This window comes from Sphaeramia orbicularis, chromosome 14 (assembly GCF_902148855.1).
Source record: "Sphaeramia orbicularis chromosome 14, fSphaOr1.1, whole genome shotgun sequence".
NCBI classification, from domain to species: domain Eukaryota; kingdom Metazoa; phylum Chordata; class Actinopteri; order Kurtiformes; family Apogonidae; genus Sphaeramia; species Sphaeramia orbicularis.
In genome coordinates, this window is record NC_043970.1 from 45,369,261 (window position 1) to 45,388,968 (window position 19,708).

Consider the following 19,708-nt stretch of genomic DNA (forward strand, 5'->3'; position numbering starts at 1 on the left):
AAAGAGGAAAGCAATGATGAAGATAGATAGATAGATAGAAGATAATAGATAGATAGATAGATAGAGAGAGAGAGAGAGAGAGAGAGAGAGAGAGAGAGAGAGAGAGAGAGAGAGAGAGAGAGAGGGAGGAGCAAATGGATGGATGGATGGATGGATAGAGAGAGAGAGAGAAAGAGGAGCAAATGATGGATAGATAGATAGATAGATAGATAGATAGATAGATAGATAGATAGATAGATAGATAGATAGATAGATAGATAGATAGATAGATAGATAGATAGATAGATAGATAGATAGATAGAAAGAAAGAAGTCGGACATTAAGGATGTTAAGTTTCAGTTTTGTTTTCATGCTAGCAGAAGTGACGTTATGTATGACCCCCCCCACCCCCGCTGACAGAACAACAAGATACAAACTTTCATGAAAGGCCCACAGTCGGTAGCGGCGCCCTTACATATGAGTACTGTTTATTGCACAGAATTATTTGGAGCCGTTTCTGAACCATAGGAACCATCACCTGCGGCTGCAGAGATCTGAGGGATGTCGAAGTGGGATAAAGGACGACAAATCTGACAGATAATACGCTGGTGGTCCATGCAGTGCTTCAGAAACAAGTCAAAGAATGTGAAAAGTGTTGTGTGTGTGTCTGGTGTGTTCTGACAGCCTCCCAGTCTGCTGCGTCCTCAGCCATCTGTCCTCAGGTGCTTCCACTGCTAACTCACTCCACTACAGTCTGTCCCTCAGGACCCCCATGCTTCTCAGCTGCTCCCCTCCGTTTCTGCCTTTCCCTCACAAACACCACAGATATTGACTTTCCTCTTGTGTTCCGTCTCCAGCTCGACCGCGGGGTCTCGGAGGACCTGGTCCCTTGGGTGGGGGGGCTACTTGGCAGGATGTTAGTTCATGCTCCTGGGTTCCACCCCGTCCCACACAGTTGGAAGTTGGGGTTGTCTGCCAGTGACTGGTAACCAGTACCGAGGGGATATCAGCAGTGGTGTGTATGGTACAAACTGGGGGTTATTACTGGGGGGGGGGTTCTACTGCACGTGTGTCATTTATGATGAAAATCTGTAAGTAACTCAATAGTAATACAGGAATCATGCAATGCATTACAGTAACAGATTACTTTTTGCTGTAATGCATAGTGTAAGGCATCACAAATGAATTTTCAGTGATATTTTACTCGGTGTATGTTCAATAGTGCTTGCATTACAACACACTTTTCACCCATAATTCAACCCTTTAAACCCTGAGCCTAAATTGGTCCATCTGGACTTTTTTATTATTACCTCCGCCAAGGAAGTTCTGTTTTCATCTGGGTTTGTCTGTTTGTTTATTTGTTTGTCTGTCTGTTAGCAAGATAACTCAAAAAGTTATGGACAGATTTTGATTAAATTTTCAGGAAATGTTGCTACTGGCACAGGGAAGAAATTATTAAATTTTGGTGGTGATTGGGCCAAGGGGGGCGGAGGGGGGGGCAACAATCACCACCAAAATTTAATCATTTTCTTCCTTGTGCCGGTATCAACATTTCCTGGAAATTTCATGAAAATCCATCCATAACTTTTTGAGTTTTCTTGCTAACAAACAAACACGCATGCACGCACACAAAGCAAAGCCATCACAATACCTCCTGGTGGAGGTAACAAGTGGTTCCAGGCACAACAAACCCTGCCCCTCACATGTATTGTAGCTTATTTTGGCATCAGTCCAGCTGATGTCATCATGTCTATGCATGTGCTGATGTCAACATATCCATTGCCTCTATATATGTGCCAAGACTGAAGTAAATGGAAAAAAAAAAAGATTTTGAAAATTCATAAAAAATTTGAACTTTGACCGACTTTTCCCAAAATGTAATCAGATCTATTCTGGATCACTGGCAATTTATACACCTAATTTGGTATGAATTCAACCAATAGTTTTCTGTTAGAGTGTTAACAAACAAACATACAAGCAAGCTAGAAAAACACTTTCTATGACTAGTAAGAATTTCTTTATCAATTGTGGATTTATCTACTGTTGTCCTCGGCCCCGCCCCCTGTTTGAACATGTAAAATGTTTTTTTAAAAATTCTAGCATTCATGCTGGGATTCCAACACTGTAGACTGTAGCATTACTTACTGAGTTATCTGTTCACAAATGTATGCATCCCAAGGCTCTCCTATCTCTTGTATAGGGGTGGGGGTGGGGCATTCATAATGAGAGTCTGTATGTAACTCAGAAGTAATACAAGAGTCATGTAATGCATTACAATTCTAAGACAGTAATAGTGTAAGGTAAGGAATTACTTTTAAATAGCCCAATATTAACATGTAATCTGTAATGGACTACAGATTGGAAGTAACACAACACTGGAAACCATGTGTATAAGATAATGGATAAAACAGTCATGAATCATGTGAAAACCCCTGTTGCTTCAGGCTGAGGGAATACTGACGCAGCTGTAGGCGCTTTAATAACAAGCATGTATTCGTTGTGTGCTTTCTGATCTGATCTGCTGCGTTAATGTTACTGAAGAACAAAACCACCCCAGAGGTTGGATGTTCTCGGCAGGTTATCTGTCTGCTGAGTGTTTCTATGATTGTGTATCAGTGTGTGGCCTTTCCACCGGTTTCAACTCCCCGAGGTTAAAAACAGGCTGTTTGTCAACCCACCCCCCCCAGGTGTCCACGCTGCCATTACAATGAATTTGGGTCCACTTTGGCTCCTGGGCTGGAAACGTTTACACCTTCTCTGCAGCGAGCTGGCGGCGCACACTGACAACATTATCCTCTAAAGACCGCCTGAGCCAGATAAAGCGGCCTAAGCCTATTACAGACTGCTGCTGATTGAATCGCGGGAAACAAGATTAGAGAGATGCAAATGGATTTTATTAAGAGATCCAGGCAGCAGCTGTAGAGCTTCATTTAAAAATCATTCATTAAGACCCTCATTCAGCCAGATGCCTGTGCGCCTGCCTGAAGGAGGCGGTTTTATTACTTCACTTCTGTACTTTTTAGGTCTTAAAACCCCATTTTCATCTGAAATTAGAGCTGGGCATGTTTATTAAGTGGTTTCTGAGCCAACAAAGGAGATAACTGCTTATTAAATTTCAGGGTTTTTTTGTTTTTTTTTTTGTCTTTGTCTTTACGTTGTAACTGTTGAAAAGATATTTGCAGATTTAACACATGGGTGGATGTACAGAGGGGCAGGTTAGGGCAGATACACCCCCACTGCTGCGGTATATACAGAATGTAATGCAGACAGGATGAATTTGAGTGTCTCTGTGGCAGAGTTCTAACCAAGTCCCACTAACGCCATCATGAACCTATTGGTGCACCCCCTACGCCGGAAAAAATGTGTGTAGTAGTTGTGGTTGAATACAACAGTGGCGGCTGCTCTTCTTTCAGACAGAGGAAGCTCATTGTCGGCTTACATCAAAAAAAAAAAAAGTCAAGTTATTTAAACATAAATTCGGCCCTCTGTTCCTTTTTAAGAAAATGGTCGTATCGTACCAAGTAAACGAGAAAATGTTGAAATTATATTAAATTGAAACAAGGAAGTACAATGAGTGTGTTTTATTCACAGTGCAAGAAATGAACAAGTAATTTCATAGTGGTTTCTCTCTTGATTTCACAGCAGAATGTGCTACGGTATTAAATTGAACTCTGTCAGTGAAGGAGTAGATCTCAAAACAGCTGTCAATCAAACGGGATTCAGCCTTTCGATTGATCCTCCAATCAGCACGTGAAAACCTGGCGTCCAGCCCAGCTGAGCTCCGCCCACAGCTCCATTCATCCCCAGAGACGCCCGGCGTCCGGGGGCGGGACAACATCGTGGCATTTATCCAATTACAGTCCAGTTTTGAGGCAATGAAAAAAACTGTTCCACTCAGTCCCATTGAAGTGCATGGACGCTGAGCGTCTACGGACAAATGCACTGAGCAGAGATCGAATGAGAAAACAGCGCAACGGGAATGTATGAGAAGTGAACAACATCGAGTCTGTTGGTTTGTGATAAAGCCGATTCTGAACGAACTCGTCTGTGAGATGAACGTGTTCTAACACATTTGTAGTCAATGAAATGTTAACATAACCGTACATATTTGACCATTTAATTTTCGTAATTTTAGGGGAGCCGAGCTTCCCTTGCAGTCTGTGAGAAATCACCTCTGGAAAGCAACAATTAGTAAAAATGTATTGTTTGATTCTTGTTTTAAGTTAGTGCTAAAGGTGTAAAAGCACTTGAGGGGTAGGATTAAATAAGTTTATACTTCTTCCTACTCCTTTTTCGACCATGCACATTTAGACATGTATTTGAAGATAGATTCTGTTCATTTAAATGTCATTTTGTTTTTGTCTTATTTTGCTTTGTTTTGTTTTATGTTGTTTCTTTGCATGTTCAAAATGAACAAATAAATCAGGGGTGTTAACTCATTTTAGTTCAGGGGCCACATTCAGCTAAATTTGATCTCAAATGGGCCGGACCAGTAAAATAATAACAGTGAAAAAAGTAAAATTATATTTTCATCCAGTTTACATCTACAAAGTTTCCTTAAAAATCTAAAATAACATGAACAACTTGAATTGTCATAAGAAAAACAAGTGCAGTTTTAACATTTTGACAATATTCTGCCTCGTTTTTATCAGTTTATCATTTACACATGTGCATTACAATCGCAAAAAAACATTTAGTAACAGGCAGAATATTGGTAAAATTACATCTACTTTTCTTAAGACATTTCCATTTGGTCATATTTGTTCAGGTTATTCACATTTTTTATAAAAGTATAGTTTGGTAATGTAAACATTTTCATGTAATTTTACTTTTTTACACCAAAAAAAAAAACAAAACAAAGAAAATTTGGGATTGTCATTATTTATAGGTCATAATGATAATATTTTACTGGTCTGACCCACTTGAAATCTAATTGGACTGTATGTGTCTGTATGTGGAACCTGAGTTAAAATGATTTTGACACCATTGATTGTTAATATCTTCAGTGTAATTTTTGCATTTCACAAATTCATCCCAAGGACCAGACTGGACCCTTTGGCTGGCCGGATTTGGCCCCCGGGCCACATGTTTGACAACTGTGACATAAATAAGAGAAGTTTTCGGCATCTGGCTTTTCTTGGGAAACCTGTTGTCTATCTGCCGAGCTAATCGCTACACGCACACAAACAGGGGCAGAAGAATATGAGTTAGAAATAAAACGGCATGAACGTGAGATTAAAAAAAATTGTCGGCGTTATTTAATGAATGCGTTAACGTGGTAATAACGTGTTAACTTGCCCAGCCCTAGAAAAAATACATCTCACACAGGAATATGGTCAAACAATATGATATTAATTCGCCATGTTAACTACGCAGTACAGGAGACCAAGAAATAACGTATGCCTGTACACAGCACAGCTGGGTGGTGAAATACTACAATCTACTGAATGACTTCAGTGAGTAACAAGCCTGGTTTGCTTGTCTTCCGGATGTACTGCGACAGAAAATCGTCATTTCTATCAGTTTCCTGGAGCCAGGACCACTTGAACTTATTTTGGATTCCTGTCTCACACTTCAGTTCATCCCCATGCCGAAAGATGATGAATTCTGACATGATTTCACAGAATATTTTACACAAAATACATTGGCGGTAAAATACTCAAAGCAAACCCACCATATTATCTCCAGAGACGCAAAACGGACCACGTGTCATCAACGGACCAATCAGAGACGCCGATACAAGTTCTGTGTTGTAAACGAGCATCTCATTGGTCGAGATGAATGGAGAAGAAAGCAATATGGCTGCGCCCATGAGATGGACCCAAATAAACATAATTTACACTTTTTGGAGTGATTTATGTATAATTTTCCGGCTGAAATGTTGCCAAACCAGACAGAAATGATTTACCGGAACATATGTTCAGTTTTTGGGAAAAAAAAAAAAAAAACGGATTTCCGGCAAAAACCAGAACACTTTCATCACTGTTATGTGAGACTGAATGAATAATGGGTCAATAATGTTAAGCGCTTTGGGTGCCCACAAAAGCGCTAAAGAAATTCAATCCATTATCATTATTATTATTATTATTATTATTATTATTATTATTATTATTATTATTATATGCAACACACTGGGGGGTCAGAGTCATCTACTAGGGGTCACCTTTGAGTTAATAAATGGAAAAACTGAAAACAAAGTCATTTTAAACCTTTCATGCATAGTGGTCACTCCAGTGGACACTTATTCTCCAGCTGTTCTCTTGTATATTAATGGGTTTAGTTGTTTTAGTTCCATATCAGCCAACACAGTGGACACTTACGCATCATCTCATACCCTGACATTCAGACCATTACTGTAACTTTGCTGTTCTTGATAAACCTGATCTGCACTAACATGTTTGAGTGTAAATCAATTGTTATTTGTTAGACAAGAAGGTTTTTTTGGCACATTATCTTGATGAAATGAGGAATTAATAGCAATAGAATATGTTAAAATGTGAGAAGACATCAGATTAGCAGCATTAAACATGTTTTTATTTCATTGTTTTCATATCACTTTCTGATATTGGGTTTTAAACACGTTTCTTTACTTCAAAAATTAAATGCATGGATATTTTTGTAACTCGGCAGAAAAAAAACTCGATCACATTGGGGTTTTTTTCATGCCTAAGGAGGAATAAAAACACTGAAGAAAAAAATCTTGACTAAGGTTCTCACAATTAATGCATGAAAGGGTTAAGGCACAGGTGTCAAACATGCGGCCCGGGGGCCAAATCCGGCCCACCAAAGGGTCCAGTCCGGCCCTTGGGATGAATTTGTGAAATGCAAAAATTACATTGAAGATATTAATAATCATTTTAGTTCAGGTTCCACATTCAGACCAATTCAGTCTCAAGTGGGTCAGACCAGTCAAATACTATCATAATAACATAGAAATAATGACAACTCTACATTTTTCTCTTTGTAAATGTAAATGTTTTCATGTATTTCCACTAAAACAAAGAATAATTTTGCCAAAAATGTGAATAACCTGAACAAATATGAACAACCTGAAATATCTTAAGAGAAGTAAGTACAATTTTAACAAGATTCTGTCTGTTATTTTAAATGTCTTGTGTATTTGCTGATCCACTGTGATCTGTACGTTATAATGTACATATGTAAAATGATAAACTGAGGCAGAATGTTGTTAAAGTTACATTCATTTTTTTCAGTTTGTTCATGTTGAAAAAAGTTCGGAGTTGACATTATTTCTATATTATTATGTTATTATTTCACTGGTTTGGCCCACTTCAGATCAAATTTAGCTGAATGTGGCCCCTGAACTAAAATGAGTTTGACACCCCTGGGTTAAGGTCTTAGTGTAAGTTGATATTAACAAATCAAGCTAAAAGTCTCCATGTAGAGGCCAACGAGTTTTCAATCAATAGTTTAAAGACGGACCAGAGCTGTAATTAGAGTCCAAATGAAAACCAATAACAACAGCCTGAGTCCTGGAGGAAAAGCATTGAATTATTTGAGAGTTAAGGTCTGTGACCCTTGGTTTTGGTTCAGCCTCAGTGATGACGGTGCAGATCACTGAAGTATTTGTTAAACAGGAACCACCACACACATCTAAAAGAGGACATCCTGCATCTGAGTAACACTTCAGCAAATATCTGTCTGTTTTTAAAACCCTTCTTAAAACCCATCTTTTCTCCTTGGCTTTTGAAACCATGTGAGATGTTTGAAGGTACTATATTTATTCTATTGTTTTTATTTGGTAGTGGTTAATTGTTCTTATTTATCTATTCTGTTTATTTATATTGTTCTTTTTAATTGTGTGGCTTGTTAATCTATTCTTGTATTTTATTCTTTTTATTTGGGTTTTATTTATTCTTCTGTATAGCACTTTTTTTTTTTTTCTTTTTTCTACAGTTTTTATGTCTTTAACCCTTTCATGCACAGTGGTCACTCCAGTGGACAGTTCTTCTCCAGCTGTTTTCTTGAATATTCATGGGTTTTGTTGTTTTAGTGCCATATCAGCCAACACAGTGGACACTTATGCACCATCCCATAATAATACACTGACATTCAGACCATTACTGTAACTGTACTGTTCTAGATAAACCTGATCTGCACTAACATGTTTGAGTGGAAATCAATTGTTATCTGTTAGAATTTTTTTTTTTTTTTGCATATTATCTCCATGAAAATAGTAATAACTAGCATTAGAATATGTTAAAATGTGAGAAAACATCAGATTTTATTTTTATTTCATTGTTTTCATATCACTTTCTGATATTGGGTTTTAAACACGTTTCTTTACTTCAAAAATTAAATGCATGGACATTTTTGTAACTCCATGAAAAAAAAACACAAACCTTGATCACATTGTTTTACTCATGCCTATGGAGGAATAAAAACACTCAAGAAAAAAATCTTAACTAAGGTTGTCATAATTAATGCATGAAAGGGTTAAATCTATTCTGTATTTTATACTTCTATTTTGGTTTTAATTATTCTTCTGTACAGCACTTTGGTCCACTGCAGTTGTTTTAAAGTGCTTTACAAATAAAGTTGGATTGGATTGAAATACACTATGGACAAAAGCTCAAACAAGAATCAGCATAAAAACGCAAAGTCTCTAAATAACAGACAATCAGTTGAGTAGTTTTGTTTTGTTTTTTCACAATTTTGCCATTAGATCACCATAAATCCACTTAAATCTTTAAATTACAATTGTTAGTGATTATTTTTAATAATTACAGTCGTCTGATAACACTGGTCAACAACAAATTTATTGTTTAAGTTTTTTGAGCTGATTTAGGATCATTTTGGTGTGCTGAATCCAAAAATCACATTCATTTTGCTCAATCAGGTCAACTTTCTGAACTATGCTACATATTGGCTTTTTAACATTTTTGCTTACATTTATGGGCATTTTCACATCATATGATACAAAATTCTTTCATATTTCTTGCAATAAACGAGTTCTGAAGATTTACTTTTGCCAATTTATGATTAATGGTTTTTTTTTAATATTACAGGTGAATGAAATGGCTTCGACTAGAAGATCTTGCAAAAATAAGCCTGACGTATTCTGCTACATCTGCGGTGAATACACCATTGTACCTAACAGGAATCAAGTGATCAAATGATTTTTTTTTTTCTCTTAAAACCTATCTTAGATGAGAACTATATAAAAAATCAACTGATAAAGTCACAGAAATGTAATCAATTTTGTGAGAAGATCAAATTTTTCAAAATCAAATTAGCAAAAAAACCTGACCTGATTGAGAAAAACAGATGTCATTTTTGGATTTAGCGGTGCAAAATGGTCCTAATTCAGTTGAAAAAACCTAGACAACTTGCAAAAAACATTTTTTTGTAACCCAGTGTAATACAATACTTACAGTTTTTTGTGATTATATAATTGCACACGCAGATATTTTGATGATAATTGTGATTAAATTCATTCTGCTTCCATTGTTTAGTCCAAAAATCTTGCTTTTAATCAATTTGGAAAGAACACTTGTGAACTGACAACAGCAAAAAGTGCAGTGTAACTGTACAACTTTACACCAAATAAATAAAACTGCTTCCAAAAGGTGAAATTCTTAAAAAATAATAATAATAACAATAATTTGGCATCACATTACATTATAATAAAACACTTCAATATGGTGTCATGTTAATTCTACTTTTGCTAGTTGCAGTATTTGATATTTCAGGTTAAAAATGGGCACAAATGTCACTTTAAATGCCATGAAACCAACAGACACTATATAGACAAAAGTATTGGGACATGTTGAATTCAGGTGTTTCTTTTCTAACAGGGGTCTGGGATACAAAACAGTAATGACTAATGTTATAATATAGTTTTATATTGGGATAACAGTTATTACATGTTAGTTTTGTTTAAATTGTTATATTTGTTTCCAAAATGCCTCAGAGATGGAAAGAAATGTTAATGTTTATAAATTATATGGACATAAATATTGGAACACATCATGTCTACAGCTGTAAGATGTCCTGTTCATGAGGATTTGAGATAAAAACATTAAAATTTTCTTCAAGTTTAATGGGAGATTTTCTTCCTATATGAGATGTGGAGAAAGTAGATGGTTAGTTGTGGTAGAAAATTATTATCACTTTAAATGTTATGAAACCAACATACACCATATGGACAAAAAGTATGTGGACACGTTGAATTCAGGTGTTTCTTTTCTAAGAGGGGTCTGGGATACAAAAAAATGATGACTAATGTTATAATATAGTTTTACATTGGGATAAATATCATTGCATTGGTTAGTTTTGTTTAAATTGTTATTTTTGCTTCCAAAATGTCTCAGAGATGGTTTTAACTTAATTTCTTTCAACACAGATTTTTGGTTTTCTTACCCGTGGCTATGATTTTAAATGTTCTACCTCTAAATTTCTAAAATATTTTTCATGCTCGGACCTTAAATAATTACTTTCTGCCACAACTAACCATCTGCTTTATTCACATCTCACTGAGGAAAAAAAAATCTCTCATTAAACTTTAAGGAAATATTGATGTTTTTATCTTACAGCTGTAGACGTGATGTGTCCCAATACTTTTGTCCATATAGTTTGCATGAAACTACCATCTACCATTTAGTTTATTAATTCTTATTATTTTATTTGTTTATGTACCCTCATCTTTTTTTTTTTTTTTTTTGAATCCTTTAACAGTGTTTTAATTCTATTTTTATTGCTAAGAGAATCCAAATCAAATTATTTTACTATTTCATCTCAATTATTACATCATCATCTTATCAAAATTAGTTTGTCATCTCCCTTCAGCTTGACAAAATTAATATAAATGTCATATCACTAACCTTTAAGTCATTTCTTTGTATTTCTTTCTCAAGGTGTTATATGTTTAAGTTTGTTTCATCAAATATGCTCTTTGAACTTTGAGAAAACAGTTCTATCTGAAAGTATTTAACATTCCCGTCTGATAAAAAAAAAAAAAAAAGCAACACCTCTAACCTCAGCATATGAGAAAGAAAGAGCAGTGGTTGAGCAGAAGCGAGAACTAATAGATGTTAAAACAAGAAAAGCACTAGACCTCCGCCAAGACAGATCTGCCCCCCCGATCACCACCAAAATTTAATCATTTCTTCCTTGTGCCAGTATCAACATTTCAAATCCATCCATAACTCTGTGAGTTATCTTGCTAACAAACAAACTAACACACAAATAAACCAACATGCACACAAACACACAAAGCAAAGCGATCACAATACCTCCTGGCAGAGGTAAAAGGCCAGAAAATAGAAAAATAAACCAGATTGTCTCACTTATTATATTGTAAAAACACAACAAAATCTCAAACTACAGTCATATAATAATACAAAGCTGAAAAAGTCAACTGGAGTCGATTGTTTTTTATTTTGTTACGCCTACTTTTATTGACTCCAAATACAAACAGACCCAAAACTCCACGCTCCCATTGACACCTGAACACAGCAAAACAAGCCAAAATGAGAAAATACAACCAAGCAAACCTTAAAAATATAACACTGTGCAGGCACGGATCCATATTCTGCTTAAAAATACATTCTATGATTTCCTGCAAGATTGACCTTTAACATTTTAACCCTTTCATGCATAGTGGTCACTCAAGTGGACAGCTGTTCAAAGCTGTTCTCTTATACATATATTCATGGGTTTTTGTTGTTTTAGTTCCATATCAGCCAACACAGTGAACGCTTATACATCATCCCATACATCGCAATTCATACCATTACTGTAACTTTGCTGTTCTTGGTAAACCTAATCTGCACTAACATGTTTGAATGTAAATCACCTGCTTAATATTCTTATTATACTGTAATTAACAGGGTTTTTTAGACAAAAAGTTTTTTTTTTTTTTTTTTTGCATATTATCTCCATGAAGTGAGTAGTGACTAGTACTGGAATATGTTAAAATGTGAGAAAACAACATCAGATTAAAAGCATTAACAATGTTTTTATTTTATAGTTTTCACGCAATGTATCAGTAAATACATGTTTCTTTGCTTCAAAAATTAAACGCATGGTGTCCAGGTGAGTGGACATTTTTGGAACTCCATGAAAAATAGGTTCATTTGAAAAATTTCAATTGTATTGTTTTGGTTTTTTTTTGTTTTGTTTTTTCATGCTTAAAGATGAATAAAAACACTCAGGAAAAATTTTTAAAAAAAATCTTGATTAAGGTTCTCATAATTCATGCATGAAAGGGTTAATGACACTTTTAATGATACGTTTGTACATTGAAATACAAATACAAATACAATATAGTTTTTATTTTCTAACTAACTAACCCTAAACCTAACCAGGTTACGGATTGGACCCTTTGACGAGCCAGTTTTGGGCCACCGGCCATATGTTTGACAACCCTAGTGTGTGTGTGTAGTGTTATTCAGGGTACGTTTACACAGCAACACTCCGCAAAGATTTCTCCTTTGTGTTATAAAATCATTCCGCTTTAAGACGAAGCCACTATGATAAGGATCTGCGTTAACATGAGTCCGCGAGGACGGCTGAATACGCTGTAGTGGCCATGCCAGACCAGTAGCTGGCGATGTAGAGCTGTAGTGAAACAGTGGCAGTAAAACACACGCCTGCGCACAAATGATTTCCGGTTTAGACAGCCTTTAAATGAGGAGAAGAAGAAGAAGAAGAAGAAGAGGCGGACAACACTATTTACAAACAACAATGACGCAGGACTTCTTTGTCTGGACAGATGAGCTGAGCACAGTTAGCAGCAGGTATGTTGTTCTGAAACCGGCCATTGTTGTTGTGGTTGTTCCTTCTTTTTCTGCAGCTTTATTGTGTCATAGAGGCTGGCAAACCAGCTTGGAGGCACATTACCGCCACCAACTGGCCTGGAGTGGGTTAACTGGCGGTTCTTGGCTGCGCGCGCATGCGGTGATGTCATATTTTACCCCGGAACGTTCCGATTCGCGTTAACACGGAGCTGAAATGTGGAGCGTATCGATAACATTCCACCCTGGACCCTGGTATCAAAAGTTTCCGGATTCAGGCACTCTAGGCACCGTTTCCATGTTAACAGAAGGCTAATCCGCTATGAAATCTTCCCGGAGTCGACTGAATCCTATGCCGTGTAAACGGCCCCTCAGTTACAACGTAGTGACTTTCATTTGATTCTATTTGACATCAGTCTGTTGTCTATAAACGCTGCCCCCTACAGGTTTGGAGCACTTCTGTTGTACTGACTGGTTCTGCAGCGTTTTTCGTTTGCAGATGTTTTCTTGGTTTGAATCATTTCTCTATTTGCACAGCATTTAATGATTATGCATTTGTTTTTGTTTCTTGTGGCACATTTTTTCATGTGCGCCACATTCCTCTTTTTGTACCTTGTTTAGACTGTGTTTGAGTTTGTGAATTTGCATCGTTTCTGTACTTGCAGCTATTTTCTCTAACTGAGACGCATTGGGCCGTTGCAATGTGTTTGACCCTTGTCGACCACCGTACAACGTAAGGCTGTGTACTGGCAAGAATCTGTCGATATGATACGAATCACAATACTAGGATCACGATTCGATATATCACGACATATCATGATACTGTTAAAAAGGTGATTTTTTGTTTGTTTTTTCTTTTTAGATGATTATTTCCTTGAAGAATTGAATTACACCAGAAATATGCACAAATATTAAGCACATTTTTATTTGATCCCAACAGGATCTAATGCTTTATCCCAAAAATGTTCCTGTGTTCAAACTTAAATTATGTTTTACAGACATTACAGTTTAAGATCCTGTTCAAATGTTCATATTCTATTAGTTCAGAACTAACATCAGAACATTATTTTAATTCAATCCCAACAAAGCAACTATCCATCCATTATCCACCGCTTATCCGGGGCCGGGTCGCGGGGGTAACAGTCTAACCAGGGATGCCCAGACTTCCCTCTCCCCAGACACCTCCTCCAGCTCTTCCGGGGGGACGCCGAGGCGTTCCCAGGCCAGCCGAGAGACATATTCTCTCCAACGTATCCTGGGTCTTCCCCGAGGTCTCCTCCCGGTGGGACATGCCCGGAACACCTCCCCAGGGAGGCGTCCAGGAGGCATCCGAAACAGATGCCCGAGCCACCTCAGCTGGCCCCTCTGGATGTGGAGGAGCAGCGGCTCTACTCCGAGCTCCTCCCTGGTGGCTGAGCTCCTCACCCTATCCCTAAGGGTGCGCCCACCCACCCTGTGGAGGAAACTCATTTCGACCGCTTGTATCCGAGATCTTGTCCTTTCAGTCATGACCCAGAGCTCATGACCATAGGTGAGGGTAGGAACGTAGATTGACCGGTAAATCGAGAGCTTCGCCTCTCGGCTCAGCTCCTTCTTCACCACAACTGACCGGTACAGCGACTGCATCACTGCAGACGCTGCACCGATCCGTCTGTCAATCTCACGTTCCATCCTTCCCTCACTCGTGAACAAGACCCCAAGATACTTAAAGTCCTCCACTTGAGGCGAAGACTCTCCACCGACCCAGAGAGGGCAGACCACCTTTTTCCGGTCAAGAACCATGGCCTCGGATTTGGAGCAACAAAGCGACTAACACTGTTTAATAAAAGAATGTTAAATAAGAATAAATAAAATATTTTTAAAAAAACAACAAAAAAACAAAAAAGAACCTCCACAACATCTGCATTTGAATAAATACCTAAAAATATCGATACATTACTTTTTAATATCAATACAGTATCGTGAAATGAAATATCGCGATATATTGCAGAACCAATACGTTCTTACACCTCTAGTATAATAATGACCAAAAACAAAATCAGATAGTCTTAGTGGTGACGTCTTTACCACAGAAACGAACAAGGAACTATGTCAGAGAGCAAAGTATCACAGCTGATCGATGACCAGGAAGACTGAGTGAAAATTCAGAGGAATCAACTCGACACAGTAACTCCAATCATTAGGGATGTAAGAAAATATCGGTTCTGCAATATATCGAGATATTTCATTTCACGATACTATATCGATATTAAAAAGCGCTGTATAAATATTCTTAGGTATTTATTCAAATGCAGATATTGTGGAGGTTCATTTTTGTTTTTTCTTTTTCTTTTTTGTTTATATTTTATTTATTATTATTCAACACTCTTTTATTAAATAATGTTAGTTCCTTTGTTGGGACTGCACAAAAATAATAATAATAATACGTTTTATTTGTATAGCGCTTTTCATATAACTCAAAGACACTTTACATGCAGCAGATAAAAACGGAAACAGACATATTAAAAACAGATAAAAGCAGGTGTAAAAGGCAGGTATATGAATATAAAACAGTTACACATTAAACATTAAGATTAAACATTAAAAGCAATTTTAAATAAGTGAGTTTTTAAAAGGGATTTGAAGGTGTTGGGGTCGGAGCAGTGTCAGATAGAGTTATGTTATAATGTTATGATGTTAACTGTGAACTAATAGAATATGAACATTTGAACAGGATCTTAAACCGTAATGTCTGTAAAATATAATTTCAGTTTGAACACAGAAATATTTTTGTGATATAACATTAGATCCTGTTGTGATCAAATAAAAATATGTTTAGTATTTGTGCATATTTCGGGTGTAATTCAATTCTTCAAGGAAATAATCATTTAAAAAAAGAAGCAAACAAAAAATTTGCCTTTTTAACAGTATCATGATATATTGTGATATATCGTATCATGACCCTAGTATTGTGATTTGTATCGTATCACCAGATTCTTGCCAATACACAGCCCTACCAATCATGTCAGTCTTGCTTTTATCGGTAGCATTTTTAGCGTTAGCAGTTCACAGAGAAAATGTCCACGTAATGTTGACTTCATCTAAATATCGCTGTAATATTAGACTCAAAACTGTGGTAGTATCCCTGTTTTTAAGGTAATAATAACATTAAAAACCCTAACATCAAAACTGTCTTTAGCTGTTAAACCCTGACAATATTTTCAGGGGAAAAACGCCTAAAAAGACATACCCAAAGTGAATGAAGAATTACTTCACAATAATAAGGTTCATATGGATGTTCTTGGTGTCTATGGACATTTAGAGACCTCACAGAATCTATTCCCATTGTCTAAAATATTGTATTTATTACTGTGCCTGAGTAAACTGTAACAAACTAAAAGAGAAATTAGAATTTTTTATCCTCGCCTGTTGTTTTTCGGCTGGATTGACGATGATATGCATAAATTAATTGTTCGTGTCGGACATTTTTAATTGCGTATATTTCACCCCACAAAGATTAAAAATCATGTTTGAACATTAAAGTTTGCACTAAAATACACTTTTGATGTACTTTTATTAACATTAGGGTCTAAACTTTGAGTAAAAGTTGAAAAAACATTCATTGTCCTGATTTGTTATATTTTATAGTAGATGAATACTAATATAATTTTTTCGGCCCGCAGGCGGGCTGATAGGGCTAAAGGGGTTAACAGATCGGATACAGGTCACATATGGGCAAAAAAAAATCGGATTCGGGCCAAATTTACCTGCAGTCTGAACTAAGAAACATTCACTGGGACTCGAAGATGAATTGATTTTGGTGGACAGAGGTCAAAGGTCAAGGTCACTGTGACCTCTCAAAACACATTATTGTCACTAATTGTGAAAACTACGTGGACATATTATGAAGATTATGCAAGAACTGATTGAACTTATGAGTCTCAGTTGATTCATTGATTAAATGATTACACTGGGTTACAAAAAAATGTTTTTTGCAAGTTGTCTAGGTTTTTTTCAACTGAATTAGGACCATTTTGCACCGCTAAATCCAAAAATGACATCTGTTTTTCTCAATCAGGTCAGGGTTTTTTTTGCTAATTTGATTTTGAAAAATTTGATCTTCTCACAAAATATAATAATTAATACCAAAATAAGATTGGTAAGCACACTTTATGAAACGTGTGACTTGATTCCTGTTAGGTACAATGGTGTATTCACCGCAGATGTAGCAGAATAAGTCAGGCTTATTTTTACAAGATCTTCTAGTCGAAGCCATTTCATTCACCTGTAATATTAAAAAAAACATTAATCATAAATTGACAAAAGTAAAATCTTCAGAACTCGTTTATTGCAAGAAATATGAAAGAATTTTGTGTCATATGATGTGAAAATGCCCATAAATGTAAGCAAAAATGTTAAAAAGCCAATATGTAGCATAGTTCAGAAAGTTGACCTGATTGAGCAAAATGAATGTGATTTTTGGATTCAGCACACCAAAATGATCCTAAATCAGCTCAAAAAACTTAAACAATAAATTTGTTGTTGACCAGTGTTATTTGACTGATCAATAAAATATCCAAAAATGTGCTTCTATCTTTAGGTTTGGTCCATAACCGGAGGAAATAAACCTGCAAATATTCAGGATTAAGATTAAGATGATGCAATAGAAGACTCCTCACTGTCATCTTCACCTTCATTGCATCCCTGCAGACAACCGTCATAATCATCTTCATCATGTATGTACACTACCACATCTTTTACCATCTTCATCATCATCATCACCTCATTCATCAGCAGCAGCATCGTGATCAACACATCAACACTTTCGTCATCATCATTGCACAGCTTCTCCTTTCTGATCCATGCAAACATCATCATCATATTTTATTCAGCAGCAGTCTTAGTTTCCTCCTCCTCCTCCTCCTCCTCATCCTCATATATTCTACTGTATACATTATTTCTAAACATCATCCATCTGTACCATGTCTTCTTCATCATATTCTTAGTTGAACTCATCATATTTCTGCAGTGATTCCTTCATTCACCTGCTTTCTGTCCAGGTTCAATACGTTTAACCCTTTCATGCATGAATTATGAGAACCTCAGCCGAGATTTTATTCCCGTGTGTCTTTATTCCTCTTCAGGCACGAAAAAAACCAACGCAATTGATTTTTTTTTTTTTTTTTTTTTTTTTTTTTTAATAAACCTGTTTTTTATGAAGGTAGATTTGTTTCTTTATTGCTTTTACTAAAAAAAATTTCAATTAAAAAAAAAGTGTTTGAATGCCAAAAAATATATATATTTACGATCCAAAAAATTGCATTTGAACACTTTTTTTCTTTGATTGAAACGAATTTTTTTATTTAAATTTTTTTTTTTTTTTATTTTTTTTTTTTTTTTTTTTTTTTTGGTTAACAAACAACAAATCTACCTCTGTAATTGTTTTGTGGAGTTCCAAAAACGTTCACTGTGCTGGACAACGTGTGTTTAATTTTTGAAACAAAGAATGCAATATCAGAAAGTGACATACTGTATGAAAACTATAAAATAAAACATTCTTAATGCAGCTAATCTGATGTTTTCTCACATTTTAGATTTGTTTCTTTAGTGCTTTAACTAAAAAAAAAATTCAATTAAAAAAAAGGTTTGAATGCAAAAAATATATATATTTACGATCCAAAAAATTGCATTTAAACACTTTTTTCTTTGATTGAAATGTATTTTTTTTTTGTTAATTGAAAATGTATTTATTTATTTATTTTTTGGTTAACAAACAACAAATCTACCTCTGTAATTTTTTGTGGAGTTCCAAAAACATTCACTCTGCTGGAGACTGTGTGTTTAATTTTTGAAACAATATCATTTGAAACAATATCAGAAAGTGACAAACTGTATGAAAACTATAAAACAAAAACATTCTTAATGCAGCTAATCTGATGTTTTCTCACATTTTATCATATTCCCAGGTGTTATTAGCAATTGATTTACATTCAAACATGTTAGTGCAGATCAGATTTATCAAGAACAGCAAAGTTACAGTAATGGTATGAATTGCAGTGTATGAGATGGTGCATAAGTGTCCACTGTGTTGGCTGATATGGAACTAAAACAACAAAAACCCATGAATATACAAGAGAACAGCTGGAGAAGAACTGTCCACTGGAGTGACCACTATGCATGAAAGGGTTAAAAGGTTAAAGGTCAATCTTGCATGAAATCATAAAATGTATTTTTAAGCAGAATATTGATCCATGCCTGCACAGTGTTATATTTTTAAGGTTTGCCTGGTTGTATTTTCTCACATTTTAACACTCTAATACTAGTCATTACTCACTACATGGAGATAATATGCAAAAAAACAAAAAAAAAAACAAAAAAACAAAAAAAAAAAACAAACCCCCCCCCCTTTTTGTTGTTAATTACAATCTAATAACAATAACAAGCAATTGATTTACACTCACACATGTTAGATCAGGTTTATCTAGAACAGGGGTGTCAAACTCATTTTAGTTCAGGGGCCACATTCAGCTAAATTTGATCTGAAGTGGGCCGAACCACTGAAATAATAACATAATAATATATAAATAACGTCAACTCCGAACTTTTTTCTATGTTTAAGAGAAAAAAAAGTAAATTTACATTATGAAAAGGTTTACATCTACAAACTATCCTTTCAAACAATGTGAATAACATGAACAAAGTGAAAAAAATGAATGTAACTTTCACAACATTCTGCCTCAGTTTCTCATTTTACATATGTACATTATAACGTACAGATCACAGTGGATCAGCAAATACACAAGACATTTAAAATAACAGACGGAATCTTGTTAAAATTGTACTTACTTCTCTTAAGACATTTCAGGTTGTTCATATTTGTTCAGGTTATTCACATTTTTTAGCAAAATTATTCTTTGTTTTAGTGGAAATACATGAAAACATTTACATTTACAAAGAGAAAAATGTGGAGTTGTCATTATTTCTCTGTTATT

General features: G+C 35.6%; 1 protein-coding gene across 1 annotated transcript in view; it reads right to left on the reverse strand.

Moving 5' to 3' along the window:
* arl10 (ADP-ribosylation factor-like 10) overlaps nucleotides 1–19,708 on the reverse strand; it is a 72,428-nt gene that overhangs the window by 51,661 nt on the left and 1,059 nt on the right. The window lies entirely within an intron of this gene.